The following is a 15,130-nucleotide window of genomic DNA, read 5'->3' as shown; positions in this document are numbered from 1 at the left end:
CAGCGCCTGGCTTTGCAGCAAGCCCTCCTGATGTCAGCTCTTAGTAGCGGTAAGACACCTTCAGCTCTATAAGAGGCCAAAGTTCATTCATTCATTCATTCATTTAACTATTTCTTGACGTCTACTCAGTGCCAGGTTCTGAACCAGCAAATACAGCAAGGAACAAGTGCAACACATCTGTTTCCTCATGACATTTACATTGTAGCAGGGAGAATCTTCAAGTATTCCTATTGATTTGAAATAGACACTAGAGGAGAAAATCATGAAGGAAATGGGCTCAGAACTCATCAAGTCCAACAGAAGCAGTGAATTCATCAAACTTCAGACAATACTGTCCGATCTGAATTTCTTAAGACTCACGATCAGTCCTTGCCCCTCTTCAGTGGTGATAGCCTTTTTCTGTGGGGTAAAGTTTCTGAACAGAGCCCTAGAGAAGGCTTCTGCTCTGTCCATGATTTTCTCCTTCTCACACAAACAGTTTTACTGCCCATGCCACCGTTTAGCTGCAGAAGAGTTAGAACCCTCCAGCATGGTTGGCAGTTTGCCTGTGTAATCACTTTCCATGAAACCAAATTCTTCCGGCCAGGCAGCCGAATGTGGTTTTAAAGACAAGTCTTTACAAAGGACATAAACAGCCCCACAGAGTTGTCCACCTGCCACCCCCACGTGCCCTGGTAAAAGTGCTCTCTCTCTTCTCCTTATCCTTTGTCTACTAAGCAGATAAGGGGAGCTGACTCCTATGCTATGGTAAGGGACGTGGGAAAGACAAGTGCCTCCCCCAGTCCATGGCCATGACTTGATGTCCCATCACTCTTCCCCATCTTTAGTGAAAGTTACTGGGTTGAACAAAAGACATCGTTCAAGTGCCCTCAGAAATAAGCCTGTGTATTAACACAACATGTCATATAATCAACCTTTCTTCTCTCCCCGTTTTCTTTGTTGAAGGATGGCACAGATCTATGCCATTGTCTTCAGGTTAGTGTGAGCTCTGAGCCCTGGAGAATTTTCCTCAGAATGAAGCTGTTCTGTAGAGCGTCTGTCCCTTCCTCTCAGCATCTTTTGAAATTGAGCCTTACTGGATTGTAGGAAATCTCCTAGGTTCTAGTATATAGGCTCACTCAAGAGACTTAAGAGAAAATATGCAAACTGATTACACCTTTCATTTCCATAGCTTTCTAAACCAACAATGTAACCACTTTGAAGAACAGTGTGGGTTATACTTATAGTCTACCCAATAACACGGCAGCATCTTATCAACACCTACATTTTTTCTGCTGTTCCCAAATGATGAAATGCACTTTGCTGTTTTAATGAGTAAACCAAATTCATAAGCTAGTAGATAAGCCCCAGATTCTTCTTGCAGAAACTTAACACTGTGGTCCCATAAATGCAAGTTCCATTTCTTCAGTGATTGTTATTTAACAATTACCATTTTTGCATTTCTCTTTCTTGTACTGGGCTGTAATTTCCAAGGGACTGTGTTTCTCTCGATCATTCCTGTATTCTTAGCATTTAGCAGGGATTCTGGCAGGACATCGTCACTCAGTAAACATCTGTTGCACGGATGAATGGGTCTGAATTTGGAGCTGTTGATTTGCTTGGAGAAGTACCTTTTGTGAAAATGTCCACAGGTAGAAACAGGAGGTGAAGCGCATGGCAATGATCACAGAGGAGCTAAGGAGGATGCAGAGACACAGCCCTGTCCACGACAGTGCCACACAGAGGTGGCCGGCTGGGCACTGGAGAGGGTCAGGGGCTGCCTGATTATCAGAACTATCAATGGCTTGATGACCACACACAGTGCTGCTGGGCAAATTCTTACCTGAAAATTTCTTCCATTTCCTGGAAACACTTCAAAATCAATATAAGTGCCTTGTTTTCCTGGCATTGTCTAAGAACGAAGTGTTCCCTTGCTTGAATTTTTCCAGATTACTAGCACCTACTCATTTAAACAACAAGACATTTGGAATTTTACTCATTTTGGTGAATTACTTTTTTTTTTCTTGAATGGTTATGCCGAAGTTCACTTAATGCTTTCTAAAGACTCCGTCACCCTGTTGGTTAGCTCTCGAGAGCATCTACAGAACGGTTTTATGTATGTACGTACTTTTAATGGCTTGAAGAATATTTTTACACAGACCAGTGGTTTATAACTCCCCCTCTATTCTTGTGGCGTGAGGATAGGCATGGGCAGTGGAAAGCAGCAAGCAGCAATGGGACAGTGGCGTGCAGAGCCCAGGTTCCCTGTGCTCTCTTATCTTGTCTTATAGACTGGATCATATATATGAAATCAGGTGGAAGATTAATTAAAGTAATCTTTAATTATCTATAAGACTTGTCTTATAGATATTCTGTGAGCAAAGAATCCTATTGTTTCATATATACTACCATGCATTACTTTAATTAACTTTCCACCTGATTCACTAAGGCAAGTGGGGACCTACTGCTGTCTCCAGTTTATCGGAACATTAATCGATTCAGTAAAGTTTATTATTTATTTACTTTTGAGATGGAGTTTCACTCTTGTTGCCCAGGCTGGAGTGCAGTGGCACAATCTCGGCTTACTACAACCTCTGCCCGCTGGGTTCAAGTGATTCTCCTGCCTCAGCCTCCCGGGTAGCTGGGATTACAAGCACACACCACCACAGCCAGCTAATTTTGTATTTTCAGTACAGATGGGGTTTCACCATGTTGGTCAGGCTGGTCTCGAACTCCTGACCTTGTGATCCACCTACCTCAGTCTCCCAAAGTGCTGGGATTACAGGCGTGAGCCACCATGCCAGGACAATACCAACTGACTCTCGAGGGAACTAATCCACTTCTGCAAGAACTAATCCTGAAAACACTGCAAAAGAGCTCACTCACTATCCTGACAACCGTACCAATCCATCATGAGGAACCCACCTATGACCCAAACACCTCCCACTCCTCCCACCTCCCAATGCTGTTGCTTGAAATTGAACTTCCACGTGGGTTTTCATGGGGACAAAGCACATCTAAATTGTAGAAAATAACCATAAAGAACTTGAGAAAGCAATGGATATTCATGATTTTGTTTTGCCGTCTTTGCCCTTTTCTAGTGAAACAAGGATGCCCTTGAGTCTAGAAAATGCCCATCAGGCTGAATGGGTTTCAGATGGCCGCCGCTGCATTTCTGGTTTTACCTTTTATCTCTAATGGGCTCCTACACCTTTAGGGGCTTACAGTCTCACCCCGCACCTACCTTAAGGCCAGGTTCAGGTCTGCAAACCATAAATTTAATGCCAAAACATTGGTAAGCAATCACATTGGACTGATCTTCTTACCCCACAGGGCGTCACTGCCTAAAACCACCTGTAAGCATCTCTATCATTTCCTGGGAGAGACTCACCTGTGAGAGGCAAAGCATCAACTCCTCCCACATACCCTTAGTTGCTCTAGACAATTCACCTCTGCATTCCACTTTTAGCAAAAGAAAAGCATAATGATTACCAGAATTCAGTGTGGAGCCATCCCTTAACAAACAGTGGTTAAGAGACAAGGGAGGGAGGGAGGGAAGGAAGGCAGGGAGGGAGGGAGGGAGGGAAGGAAGGGAGGGAGGGAGGGAGGGAAGGGAAGAAGGGAGGGAGGAAAGGGAGGAAGGGAGGGAGGGAGGGAAGGAAGGAAGGGAGGGACGGAGAGAGAGATGGAGGGGGAAATAAAGGAAGAAGGGAGGGAGGGAGGGGGACATAAAGGAAGAAGGGAGGGAGGGAAGGGAGGAAGAAAATATGGAAGGAAAGAAGGAGAGAGGGAGGGGGGAGGAAGGAAAGAAAGGAAGGACGGAAGGACAGAAGGAAGGAAGGAGGGAGGGAGGGATCAGAAATCATAGCCAGTGAAACCCAGGAAAACCATCAGGCAGGAATTAGGATGGTGCTTTATCCAGGTTTGCATTCCCAACATTTAGCACCATACGCACCAAAAAAATATTGTCAGATGAATAGTGAACCACAGTCAAACACTGAGTAAACCTGGCAGTTGGCATCACAGGGGAGGGTGCGTGGTCACTGGACTCTGAGTGGGTCGCTGTTTTTCATGCCAAGTCATGACAGTAGGATTCAGTGTGCTGGGGGAACACAGTTTTATGAATCTCACTTTAAAAAAACTGCAAGTGCTATAAATAGAAGCCTTCATAATTTTGAGATAATAATGGTAAAAATGATCATTTTTGCTTATTATTTGTGATGGTTAATATTGTGTCAACTTGATTGAATTGAAGGATGCAACGTACTGTTCCCAGGTGTGTCTGTGAGGGTGTTGCCGAAGAAGATGAACACTTGAGACAATGGACTGGGAGAGGCAGAGCCACCCTCCCTCTGGGTGGGCACCCAGCTGCCAGCGCAGCTGCAAGCGCAGCTAGAATCAGCTTCCAGCACAGCTAGAGTAAAGCAGGCAGAGGAACGCGGAAGGGTTAGACTGCCTGAGTCTCCCGACCTTCGTCTTTCCCCTGTGCCGGATGCTTCCTGCCCTCAAACATCGGACTCCAGGTTCTTCAGCTTTTGGACTCTTGGACTCACACCAGGGGTTTGCCAGGGGCTCTCGGGCCTTTGGCCACAGACTGAAGGCTGCGCTATCGGCGTCCCTACTTTTGGGGATTGGGACTTGTACTGGCTTCCTTGCTCCTCGGCTTGCAAACAGCCTACTGTGGGACCTCACCCTGTGATCATGTGAGTCAGTACTCCTTAATAAACTCCCTTTTATGTATACGTCTGTCCTATTAGTCCTGTCCTTCTAGAGAACCCTAATACAATATCTGTAATTTTTATATCTCACGATAAAACTCAGATGTAGTTAATTCAGCCGTAAATGCATGAGAAAGGTTTTTATTAATTAAGGCCAAAACCACCACCACCAACAAAAACACAGAAAAGTCAGTATCACCATGCTGCCTTTATCCAGCACTGACTTTTTCTTTGCTAAGTATTTCAGAATCTGTCGTGTATGAAATTCAACCTGAAATGCACACGTGCAACAGGTGCATCTTGGGGCTTTGAGGCCAACCCCAACCCGCAGTTGCCAAGAACAACCGGCCCTGAGAAACACCTGAAGATTAGTTTCGTGCTTGGGTCCTTCTATGACCCTGAAGAAAGCACTGGGGAAGACCCGACTGTGCCTTCACTTAGCCACCCCCCAGCCATCACCACCTCATTTCTCGCCCACCTTTGTAGTGTACCCATTCCTAATTAAGAAGGCTGAGGCAGAGCCATGGGTTAACACAGGGCTGGTATCTCTCCCAGGCTTGCCAGTCATTTGCACACAGAGAAAACCAATTGAGAGGAGAAGAGAGAGAGAAAACCTAGGTTTCCCGACAATGTAAGTTACATCTTAGTATGAGAAGTTAAACAATATCCATTGTTTTGAACTACTTTTGCCCTTAAATCCACAGCGGTAAATCCTTTCTCTTTCGAGGACTGTTGACTATCTCAGGAAACCAGGACCAGGTCAAGTCAGGGTGTATTTCTGCTCGTCTTCAGGTTTACAGACCAGTGCAGGAAATAAATAAGGAACCTGAGTTGGAGTTACCAGTTTGTTTAGGGTTACCTTATTTGGAGAAGGTAAAAAATGGAATATCTTTAAGTGAACATTGGGAAGTGACTGATGATTCCAGACCTTTAAATTAGAAGAAGATTTATTGGAAAATTGGCAGTGCTGCAGCAGAGTTTAGTCGTCTGTTAAGTAACAGTTAGTGCCCACATGCCATGACAAATCCAGAAGCCAGTTTGTCAGGGGAAAAAAGGGATCCTCTTCCTTGGATGCATTTTACTTTTGAGCCCATGAATCAGATTTGAAGCCCATGAAGAAGATTCAAAGGAACCTCAGAGAAAGGGAAGTGAGGGGGGCAACAGAGACCTCCCCTCACTGCCTCCAGGATACAAGGTTTATTAAAAAGATGGCATGTTGTTTAGAAGTAAGGACATTGCTCTTTTTGTCTTTTTCTTAATTTTGAGGTGCATCATTATGATTTCAAAAAATGAAATGTGAGTGGACTCTTAAGTTCTGTTGCTGGTCTGTTGAGGTTGGCACAACTCACTGGAAGGTCCTGTCTCTGGCAGGTACATCAGGGAAAGGTGCGTCCCTCCCAGTGAAGCTGGAAGGTTGAAGTCCTGACACCTCCCGCGGTCTGAGCAGCTGCGCGATGAACTGGATAGTGCTGGAATGTGGGACAACGGAGGCAGACTCAGAAGTCGGAACATTGTTTCAGGATCACACAGAAAGAGACATGATTTTCATAGGTAAGTGCTGGTTTTTTTTTTTTTTGTCGTTGGAAAAAAGTTTCTCACTAATAACTATCTAAAAGGGAAATAATTACAGTTTCAGACATTCCAAAAATCCCCGTGAAGAGGGTTTTGTTTTGGTTTTGGTTCTTTGTGGTGTGCCTTACAGCTTTCCCTGAGGTGACACACTTACTGACCTACGGCTAGGGCAAGTAGGTGGAAAAAAGCAAGCTTTCCTGCCTCTGGAGAAAGGAAGGGTCAGGTGTAACACCGAAGTGACTCAGAAGTAGGGGAGCTTGTCTCAGCTCTGGCCTGCACAGTGGTTCCTCTGTTCTTTACATAGAGAAGAAAGGAGGAGAAAGCTCAAAGCAATGCCCTTGACTTAACCCTTCAGAGGGCAGAAGTGGCCAATCTTTATTTTGCTGTTTTGGTTATTGTTCATTTAAATTCCATGTGCCAATTCCGACTGATTAGCAGTGGCTGCTTGGAGCACTGTGTGAGGAAGAATTCTCAGGCACGTGGTGATCATTCAGCTAGCGCTTGCCGAATGTCGAATGAATGAATGGCTGTCTTGGACACGGGGAAAGGAGTGGTGCTACGTGTGTCGCAGGGTTGCCTCGAGTTGACCCCAAGGAAGACATTCTAAAGAGGAGAAGGTTAGGGATGAGAGACAAAGATGCATGCTAAGGCTCATGAGCTGTTCTCCTAACAGATAACGCCTGACCCGGCCTTGGACGTCAGTACACATGAGTAAACGGTGGAAGGATGCTACATTTATTGGCCATGTCCATCTGAACTTTAAAAATAATGCATGGTCTTTAACGCTGTCTCCACCCACAGGTCTAGTTCTAGCAATTTAACCTAAGGAAACAAATAAGGATGTGAACAAAGCCTTAGCTACGGTGGTGTTTTACAGAAGCGTTTTGGGCAAGAGAGAAACCCATGCAAAGGAATTTGGTTCAAAAAGAGGTTAACGTGAGGCAGCATTTCTCAAAGTTGGCCTGTTGACATCTGGGGACAGGTAATTCTGTGTTGTAGGGGCTGTCCTGCACGTCGTGGGATGCTTATCAATGTCTCTGGTTTAATCCAGTAGATGCCAGCAGCAGCCCCTCCCTAGCTGTGACAACCCAAAATACCTTCAGATTTTGCCAGATGTCTCCTGGGAGGAGTGGGAAACCCGAACCACTCCCCAAGTAAGAATCGCTGATGTGAGGGTATAGAACTCATGGCAATTCAGAAAAAGCTGAATAACCAGGATTCAGAATCTGAAGAGCTGCCACATCTGGAGTGCAATCATCTCTCTTACTGCCCTTTCCCCCCGCTGACCTCGTTTGTCCTATAGATCTGTAGGACATAGATCTGCTCCGTTTTTCCTCTGAGTCTCTGCTCTTCATAATTGCAATGTGTACCTAGAGGAATAATGACACCCCACACATAACTTTGTATGGCCTTTCAGCTCAATTATCCACCACTGACTGCTGACTTTTTTCTGCTCCTTAGTTTAAGAAAGAAGGGAGCTGATTGGTTCTGCTCATTGTAAAAAGTCAGGTGAGTGGGCTTAGGCAACTGGCTGCTGAAGGATGATCTCTAACCTGCTCTGGGGCAGGTGTCCATCTCCTGCTAGGCCAGTTGTGAGTGGACGAATTTAAAGAGTCCTCAAAAATGTCAGTGATCATGTTGCTCGTTGCAATATGTTTTTCTTGCTTCTTCACCTGTCTGGCAATTTATGATTAGATTCAAGACCTTGTAACTTTACCTTGTTTAGAACACTGGGTATATTTCAAAATCATTGATTTGTATTTTGTCTAGTTTTTTAGTTTGGAGGATAAACCTGGCTTCTTTTATTTCACCTTATCTAGAAGCAAAATTTCACAATGGGCTTTTTAAGATTAAAAACTGGAAGCAACCTAGAGAATTTCACCAAGAGAATTGCACGTATAGACAGCATTGTCAGAATGAAATTCCATCCACATGATCAGGGACCCTGTAGGTGAATGTTTATTGATATATAAATATGCTTATAACCTATCAAAAGTGAAAATAATAAGTGTATGATCAGTTTATTTTGTATATATATTTATAAATACATGCAGATATACATAAATATATATACCTACACATGTACATACATAGACCTATATATATTAGCATTTACCTTTCCATATCTCTTTCTATATATATTTGTCAAAGTATACACATATCTATTATGTGCCATATTTACTACAAAAATGCTCTAGAGTTGATAAGTATTTTTCTTTCTGCTAATCATTATTTTCTAATTTTCTACAATAAAAGGTAATATTTCATGATAATAAAATATATAAACATTATTTTAAATTTACTGTTAGTTGATATTCAGTAAAACTACATTACCATATATAATACAAATCAAGAATAAAATTCTAATTTTAGTTTTATGCTTATTTAAGTTTTTTATTTTTTTGAGATAGCATCTTGCTCTGTCTCCCAGGCTGGAGTGCAGTCACCCCATCTCGGCTCACTGCAACCTCTGCCTCCCGGGATCATGCCTCAGCCTACTGAGTAGCTGGGACTATAGGCATGCACCACCACGCCCAGCTAATTTTTGTATTTTTGTAGAGATGGGGTTTTAACTCCTGGCCTCAAGTTATCCACCCATCTTGGCTTCCTACAGTACTGGGATCACAGGCATGAGCTGCCGCGCCCAGCCTTACTTAACATTTGAATAAATTTATAAGAACACTTTCTGATTTGAAACATTTAAATCAAGCGCTCTAATGATTAATAAGTGAAAATAACATTTCTTTTCTATAGAGCTATTTATTACCATTAACTAAAGACTCATGAAATATTTACTTTTAAAGCACTTTTAGCATTTCTTCTGCATGCTTTCACTAAAATAAAGTATGTGAATGAAGAACAAATGTAAAAGAAAATATGATCTTAATATATAAGCTCAGGCCATCTAAGGCAGCAGTTATGAAAGGGAAGACTAATAGAAAAAGTAGGATGGAAGAGTGGGAACATGGCCGTTCTGCGGGGTTCAGAGAACACATAACATTCTCTAAGGGATTTCCCTCCCAGCCAGTTCTAACTACTCAGCAGCCAGAGCTGATATTTTACCATCAAAAAGCTAAACAACTTACTCATTTATTTCTATGATATTTTCAATCTGAGCAATTCTGTTTTTTCATCATTCCTCTTAGAATTGAAGAAAGATGTGTGCAGGTGTGTACGTGACTGCATGTCTACACAAGTGTACACTAGACACATAGACAGTGGCATACCACACATGCACACACACACTCATAAATATACACATATGCACACACAGAGCTGCAGGCACCAAGTGTACACTAGACACATAGACAATGGCATACCACACATGCACACACACACTCATAAACAAGCACATATGCACACACAGATCTGCAGGCACCAAGTATACACTAGACACATAAACAATGGCATACCACACATGCACACACACACTCAAACACATATGCACACACAGATCTGCAGGCACCAGGTGTACACTAGACACATAAACAATGGCATACCACACATGCACACACACACTCATAAATATACACATATGCACACACAGAGCTGCAGGCACCAAGTGTACACTAGATACATAGACAATGGCATACCACACGTGCACACACACTCATAAATATACACATATGCACACACAGAGCTGCAGGCACCAAGTGTACACTAGATACATAGACAATGGCATACCACACATGCACACACACACTCATAAACATACACATATGCACACACAGAGCTGCAGGCACCAAGTGTACACTAGACACATAGACAATGGCATACCACACATGCACACACACACTCATAAATATACACATATGCACACACAGATCTGCAGGCACACACATGCCTAAATGCAAACAAAATACATACAAAAATACACCACACATACATCACACACACATGCACACAAAAATACATGTACCACATGTGCACATATACATAGAAGCAACATGCACACAAAAATATACTGTAATTATACTACATACATGCACATACACATTCATCACCCACACACAGATATGCACACAAAATACACCACACATACATACTTACACATATATAAATACCACACACACATAGATGCGTATATGCACACTCCACCACATATCACACAAATATACAGCACACAGACACAAGCATGTGCGCACAGACATACACAACACACACAAGCAAGTACATACACATACGCCACACATCTAAAGACTAGAAGCCCTCATCTGTGCTGTGGCAATGAACACGATCAGAGCTAAGTTTCCATTAACATCCTACTGAGAGAACATCGTCTGAATGGGGATTTTACAGACGTTCTGCAAGCAGCATGCTCTGGGGCACAGAGGGAAATACTTAAGGATATTTAGAGTGAAGCCAATTTCAGCAGGCCTGTTCTCTGAGCTGGGAAGGAAAGGGCACATAACAGAAATTCCAAATCAATGCACTTCCCTTCACCTGAGTATGGGGCCCTGGAACCACCAGTTGGGGCATTGTGCCCAGGCTCTGATTGGAGCATTCATCTGATCTCCAGGTCCTTGTCTCATCTTCCTACCACACTGATCACTTCCCATGTCAATGGCGAACCAGCTAAAAGCAATCATCAGAAACAAACTTGCCGAATATGTCTAGATGTAAGAAGTTTTGCTTTGAGAAGTAATGAACTTAAGATGTCATGTCACCTAGTAAGGGGATAAGCCTCATTTCATAAGAAACAAATACAAATATGAATACAGAGGCCAAAAGCAAGCCACACGATGGCAGTGTGCGAAACGCTTGCATTTGTGCGTGGGCACGTACAAAAGCCTTTCAGAAAAGAGGCCTGGGGGTCTTAGGGGGAGGAGCTAAATTCTTTATGAAAGAGGGAAGACTTGAACAGACCTTGAGATACATTTTAAATCCTCCATTTTTTAAAGAAAATATAATCGCATGACAGAAAACTTTAAAAGTTCAGGAAAAAAAGTCACTTCATTGCTGCAGTCATTCTCTATGTTCTTGGCAGGTTTATTCCTAATAGCATAAAAGGAAAATAGCCCAAAGGTCCATGCACAGCAAAAGGAATAAACAAATTAACAACACAGTCAGATGGTGGAATGTCTGACTCCTTAGCGCTAAAAATGAATGAGTGGATACATACAGCAGCAGGGATGAATCTCAAATACATTAGGCTGAGTAAAAAAAGCCAGACACAAATAGTACATTTATAGAAGGTTCAAGAACAGGCAAAACTAATCTACGGGGATAGGAAGGAAAATCACAGTTGCTGCTGCTGTAGGAGGCCCCTCGATAGACAGCAGTGCAGGGAAATTCCTAGGGTTGATGCTGCATTTCAACTGGGGCATCGGGCAGGTAGCGTATGCAGCGTCATCACTGATACCGTGTGCACTTATGAGCTGAGCATTTTACAGTGTGCAGTGTATAATTACACCAGCCCAAACAATCTTTTTCCTAACACCTATTACTCAGTGATACTAGTTTTTCACTTGGAATCTACGTGTTCTTCCTATATTTGAGTGATGATCTTTCCAACCTGTACTGCAGACTCGAGAGAGCCGAAGACAAGCCTGTGCTTGGATCTTGCTTTTAAGGACTCTGAATTGATCCGACCTTCACAATTCATTCTGTGTTTTCACACGAGGGTGGAGACAGAGCTCTAGGTGGAGAGATACATTCAAGTTCGTGTTACTCTGAGGAGCTCCTGAATCGATGACCTGAGACTAGGCAACAGAAAAAGAGTCAATGATCTAATAGGTTTACTTTTCTTCAGTAAAGGGAGGCTGCTGTTGGATGATAATGACTTCAACTCTATCCTTGTCATCCAGGGACAAAGTACCTCACTTACTCTCGAGTAAGTGAAACCAGTCTATTGCAGGTGATGAATAGAGGCTAGCATGTATGTACTTACCACGGAACCAAGCGATTTACATGCATTAAGCATTTAATCCTCACAGGGCTCTGTGAGGCAGGCAACATGGAGACTGCTTTTTGGAGCACAGGAAGGTTAAGTAACTTGCCTAAAGTCGCAGAGCTCTTGAGAGGAGAAGCCACAATCAGGCGTTAATTGGAATGAGGACCAGGAAATGGCATGGGAATATAGAGGAAAGTGGACAGATGGAAAATAAATAATTAAAACCTTTATTGGGAGAGGCAATTCAAGGAGACATTGGGTATTATCAAGCAAATACTCATTTGCAGACAATGAAACGGAGGTCCATGAAGGTTAAGTGACTCCCAAGTCATTCATCTAATTAGGAGCAGAGCCGAAACAAGAAGCCGTGTTTTAAAAATCCCAGCTCAGGGCCTTTCTACTACATAAAAAAAAAAAAAAAATTAATTGATTTTTTTTCTCATAATGTCCAATTTTGAAATATATCCCTGAGAGGATTGTTGGTTACATATTCATAGTACTATAAAATTCAATTCTTGGAAATGGCCTGGGAAGAACTTGTGGCCCGTGGCCCCAAGGTTCAAGCAGCATCAGACTTAAACCATCCCATCCAGATAAGAATCTTTCCCAGCTTTTAAAGGCTTCCAGATGCGTCTCAGCTGGATTTTTAAATTTGTTTTCCAGAGCAAAAGAGCAGAATTTGGAAAATAACCTAATATGCATAAACTGTTAATGGCCTCCCAGGAGAGACAGCAGCCCAAACCCTGAGCATCCCGAGCATTTTAATTCATGATGCAGTGCATTAAAGCCCTAGGGATTATTTTCATCAGAGTTGACTCTATGAATATGAATTATTTTTCATGTCAGTCTTTTTTTTCTGAGAAGGAAATTGACACAAGATGGAATAGGGGAAGAAATAGAAGAATTTAGGGAAATATAAAAGAGCCCTGGAAGATAGGTGAACAGAAATTTCTTCCTGGCCCAGAAAAACATCAATAGGCACTTCACAGCTTCTCCTTCTTTTTCCTTTGCTTTCTGTCCTCACTAAAAACGCCCAGTTCACAGCCTGATACTTTTTGAACATTTTTCCACATCAAGTCCAAGACGGATGGCCACTCCTGGGTCTCCAACTGGTTCCAGGTCCGAAGCTGTGTTTGCAGAGATGGAAAGATGCTTGCTGAAGTTGGGATGTCAAGGGCTACATAAGTGAGGATCTAATTTCCATGTCTTGTCCAGAAGCCACCATCTGGATCCTTCTGTACCTTTTAAGAAATGCTGAAGATGTCATAGCAGAGTTAAGGCATTCCAAAAAGAACCAATTTACACCTGGGTAGGGACCCAACATGGGATTAGATAAGCCAGGTCAAATAAAAGCAAGAAGTGCAGCAGTATACAGAGTGCCATCTTGCTGCTAGAGTGTGACCCACACAGGCCAGGCCATAACTGTGTAAAAGCGTGACATTCTTCTTTGGGTAGAAATGTTCCAGCCACTCGCATATATTTCATCAAGGCACAGCCTTCCTCTAGGTGGAAAAAATGTCAAGATTAGATAAGGTGTCCATGGTATTTTGAGAGAGGAAACTCGCCTGCCTATCAGATCAGAAAAACTACTTCTACAATAACGTGAGGACAGACAATCTTCACATCCACTTTTCCTGGGTCTCTGGACCCTGTTCCTGAGTTGATTCTAGCCTACATCGTCCTGGAGGCCAGGCCAGGGCAGCAATGCAAGCTAACATGCAAAGGGCAGAATCATTGGAAAGGAAGAAAATAATCATTAGGCACAGATGAACTGATTCTATATGAAGAAAAATCCAAAAAAATCTGCAAACAACTTAAATTTCATCTCTGGTTGCACAGTCTCTGGATATAAGTTTAGTATAAAAAATCAACTCTGTATATGTAGACCTGTAACACAGAAAATAATGAAATCTTAGCATTACGGGATTTGCAACAGCGTGGAAAAGCATTAAATACCTAAAAAGAAACTTAAAGAGATATGTGACATCTGTATTCTAAAACCACAAAGCATCCTTGAGAGAAATCAAGGGAGATCTGATTAAGCAGATGTAGTAAATAAGTAGATCTAGGACATTTATCAATTAGAAGACTCACACCGTAAATGTGCCGACTCTTCCTACGTGTGTCCCTAGCCTCATACCGTCCCAGGAGATTGCATGTGTGTGTATTTGCAAACTGGCCCAGGTGATTAGAAGATGTATATGAAAATGCAATGAGCCAAAAAATAGCCAAGGAAATCATGAGGAATAGGAGAAGAGAGAAAGAAAGGCGTCGAGGGGGTTGGGGGACTTGAGCTGTCTCTGGAGGCATGGTTGGTAAGCGGAATTCTGTTTAGGGGTTAGAACCAGAGCTGCTTTGTTTGGGATGACCCTGACACCCATCCCAGTGCCTGCCTGATGCATAACAAATATTCAAGCCAGGCGCAGTGGCTCAAGCCTGTAATCCCAGCACTTTGGGAGGCTGAGGTGGGTGGATCACGAGGTCGGCAGATCGAGACCATCCTGGTCAACATGGTGAAACCCCATCTCTACTAAAAATTACAAAAAATTAGCTGGGCATGGTGGCATGTGCCTGTAATCCCAGCTACTCAGGAGGCTGAGGCAGGAGAATTGCCTGAACCCGGGAGGCAGAGGTTGCGGTGAGCCGAGATCGCGCCATTGCACTCCAGCCTGGGTAACAAGAGTGAAACTCTGTCTCAAAACAAAACAAAACAAAACAAAAAAACAAATATTCAATGAATATTGGTTAGATGTACATATGTGTGAATGAAGAGATGCTTGAGATAGGAGTGTGACACATGAAAAGGACAGTAGAAGCAACAGTAAAGAAACTTGAAACTATTTTACACCGAGGCGTCAAATGTGTCCTAAGCTTGTGCGTGAGCTGCAGAAGGAAGGGAAGCCAGCATGTTCAGACAAGGCTGTGTTGTGCAGAGGTCTGAAGCAGGCTCGTAGCGTTTGGACTTTAC

General features: G+C 42.9%; 1 long non-coding RNA gene across 1 annotated transcript in view; it reads left to right on the top strand.

The window, feature by feature from the left end:
* Window positions 1-4,395: 4,395 nt before the first annotated feature.
* LOC128932530 (uncharacterized) overlaps window positions 4,396-15,130 on the top strand; it is a 60,804-nt gene continuing 50,069 nt past the window's right edge. The window contains exons 1-2 of the long non-coding RNA XR_008482434.2: window positions 4,396-4,682; window positions 6,069-6,248. This is a non-coding gene — a long non-coding RNA (uncharacterized LOC128932530). The remainder of the gene's footprint in view (window positions 4,683-6,068; window positions 6,249-15,130) is intronic.

Source organism: Callithrix jacchus, chromosome 7, assembly GCF_049354715.1.
Source record: "Callithrix jacchus isolate 240 chromosome 7, calJac240_pri, whole genome shotgun sequence".
NCBI classification, from domain to species: Eukaryota; Metazoa; Chordata; class Mammalia; order Primates; family Cebidae; genus Callithrix; species Callithrix jacchus.
The sequence above is the reverse complement of the archived record's forward strand: the minus strand, read 5'-3'. Positions and strand labels throughout refer to the sequence as shown.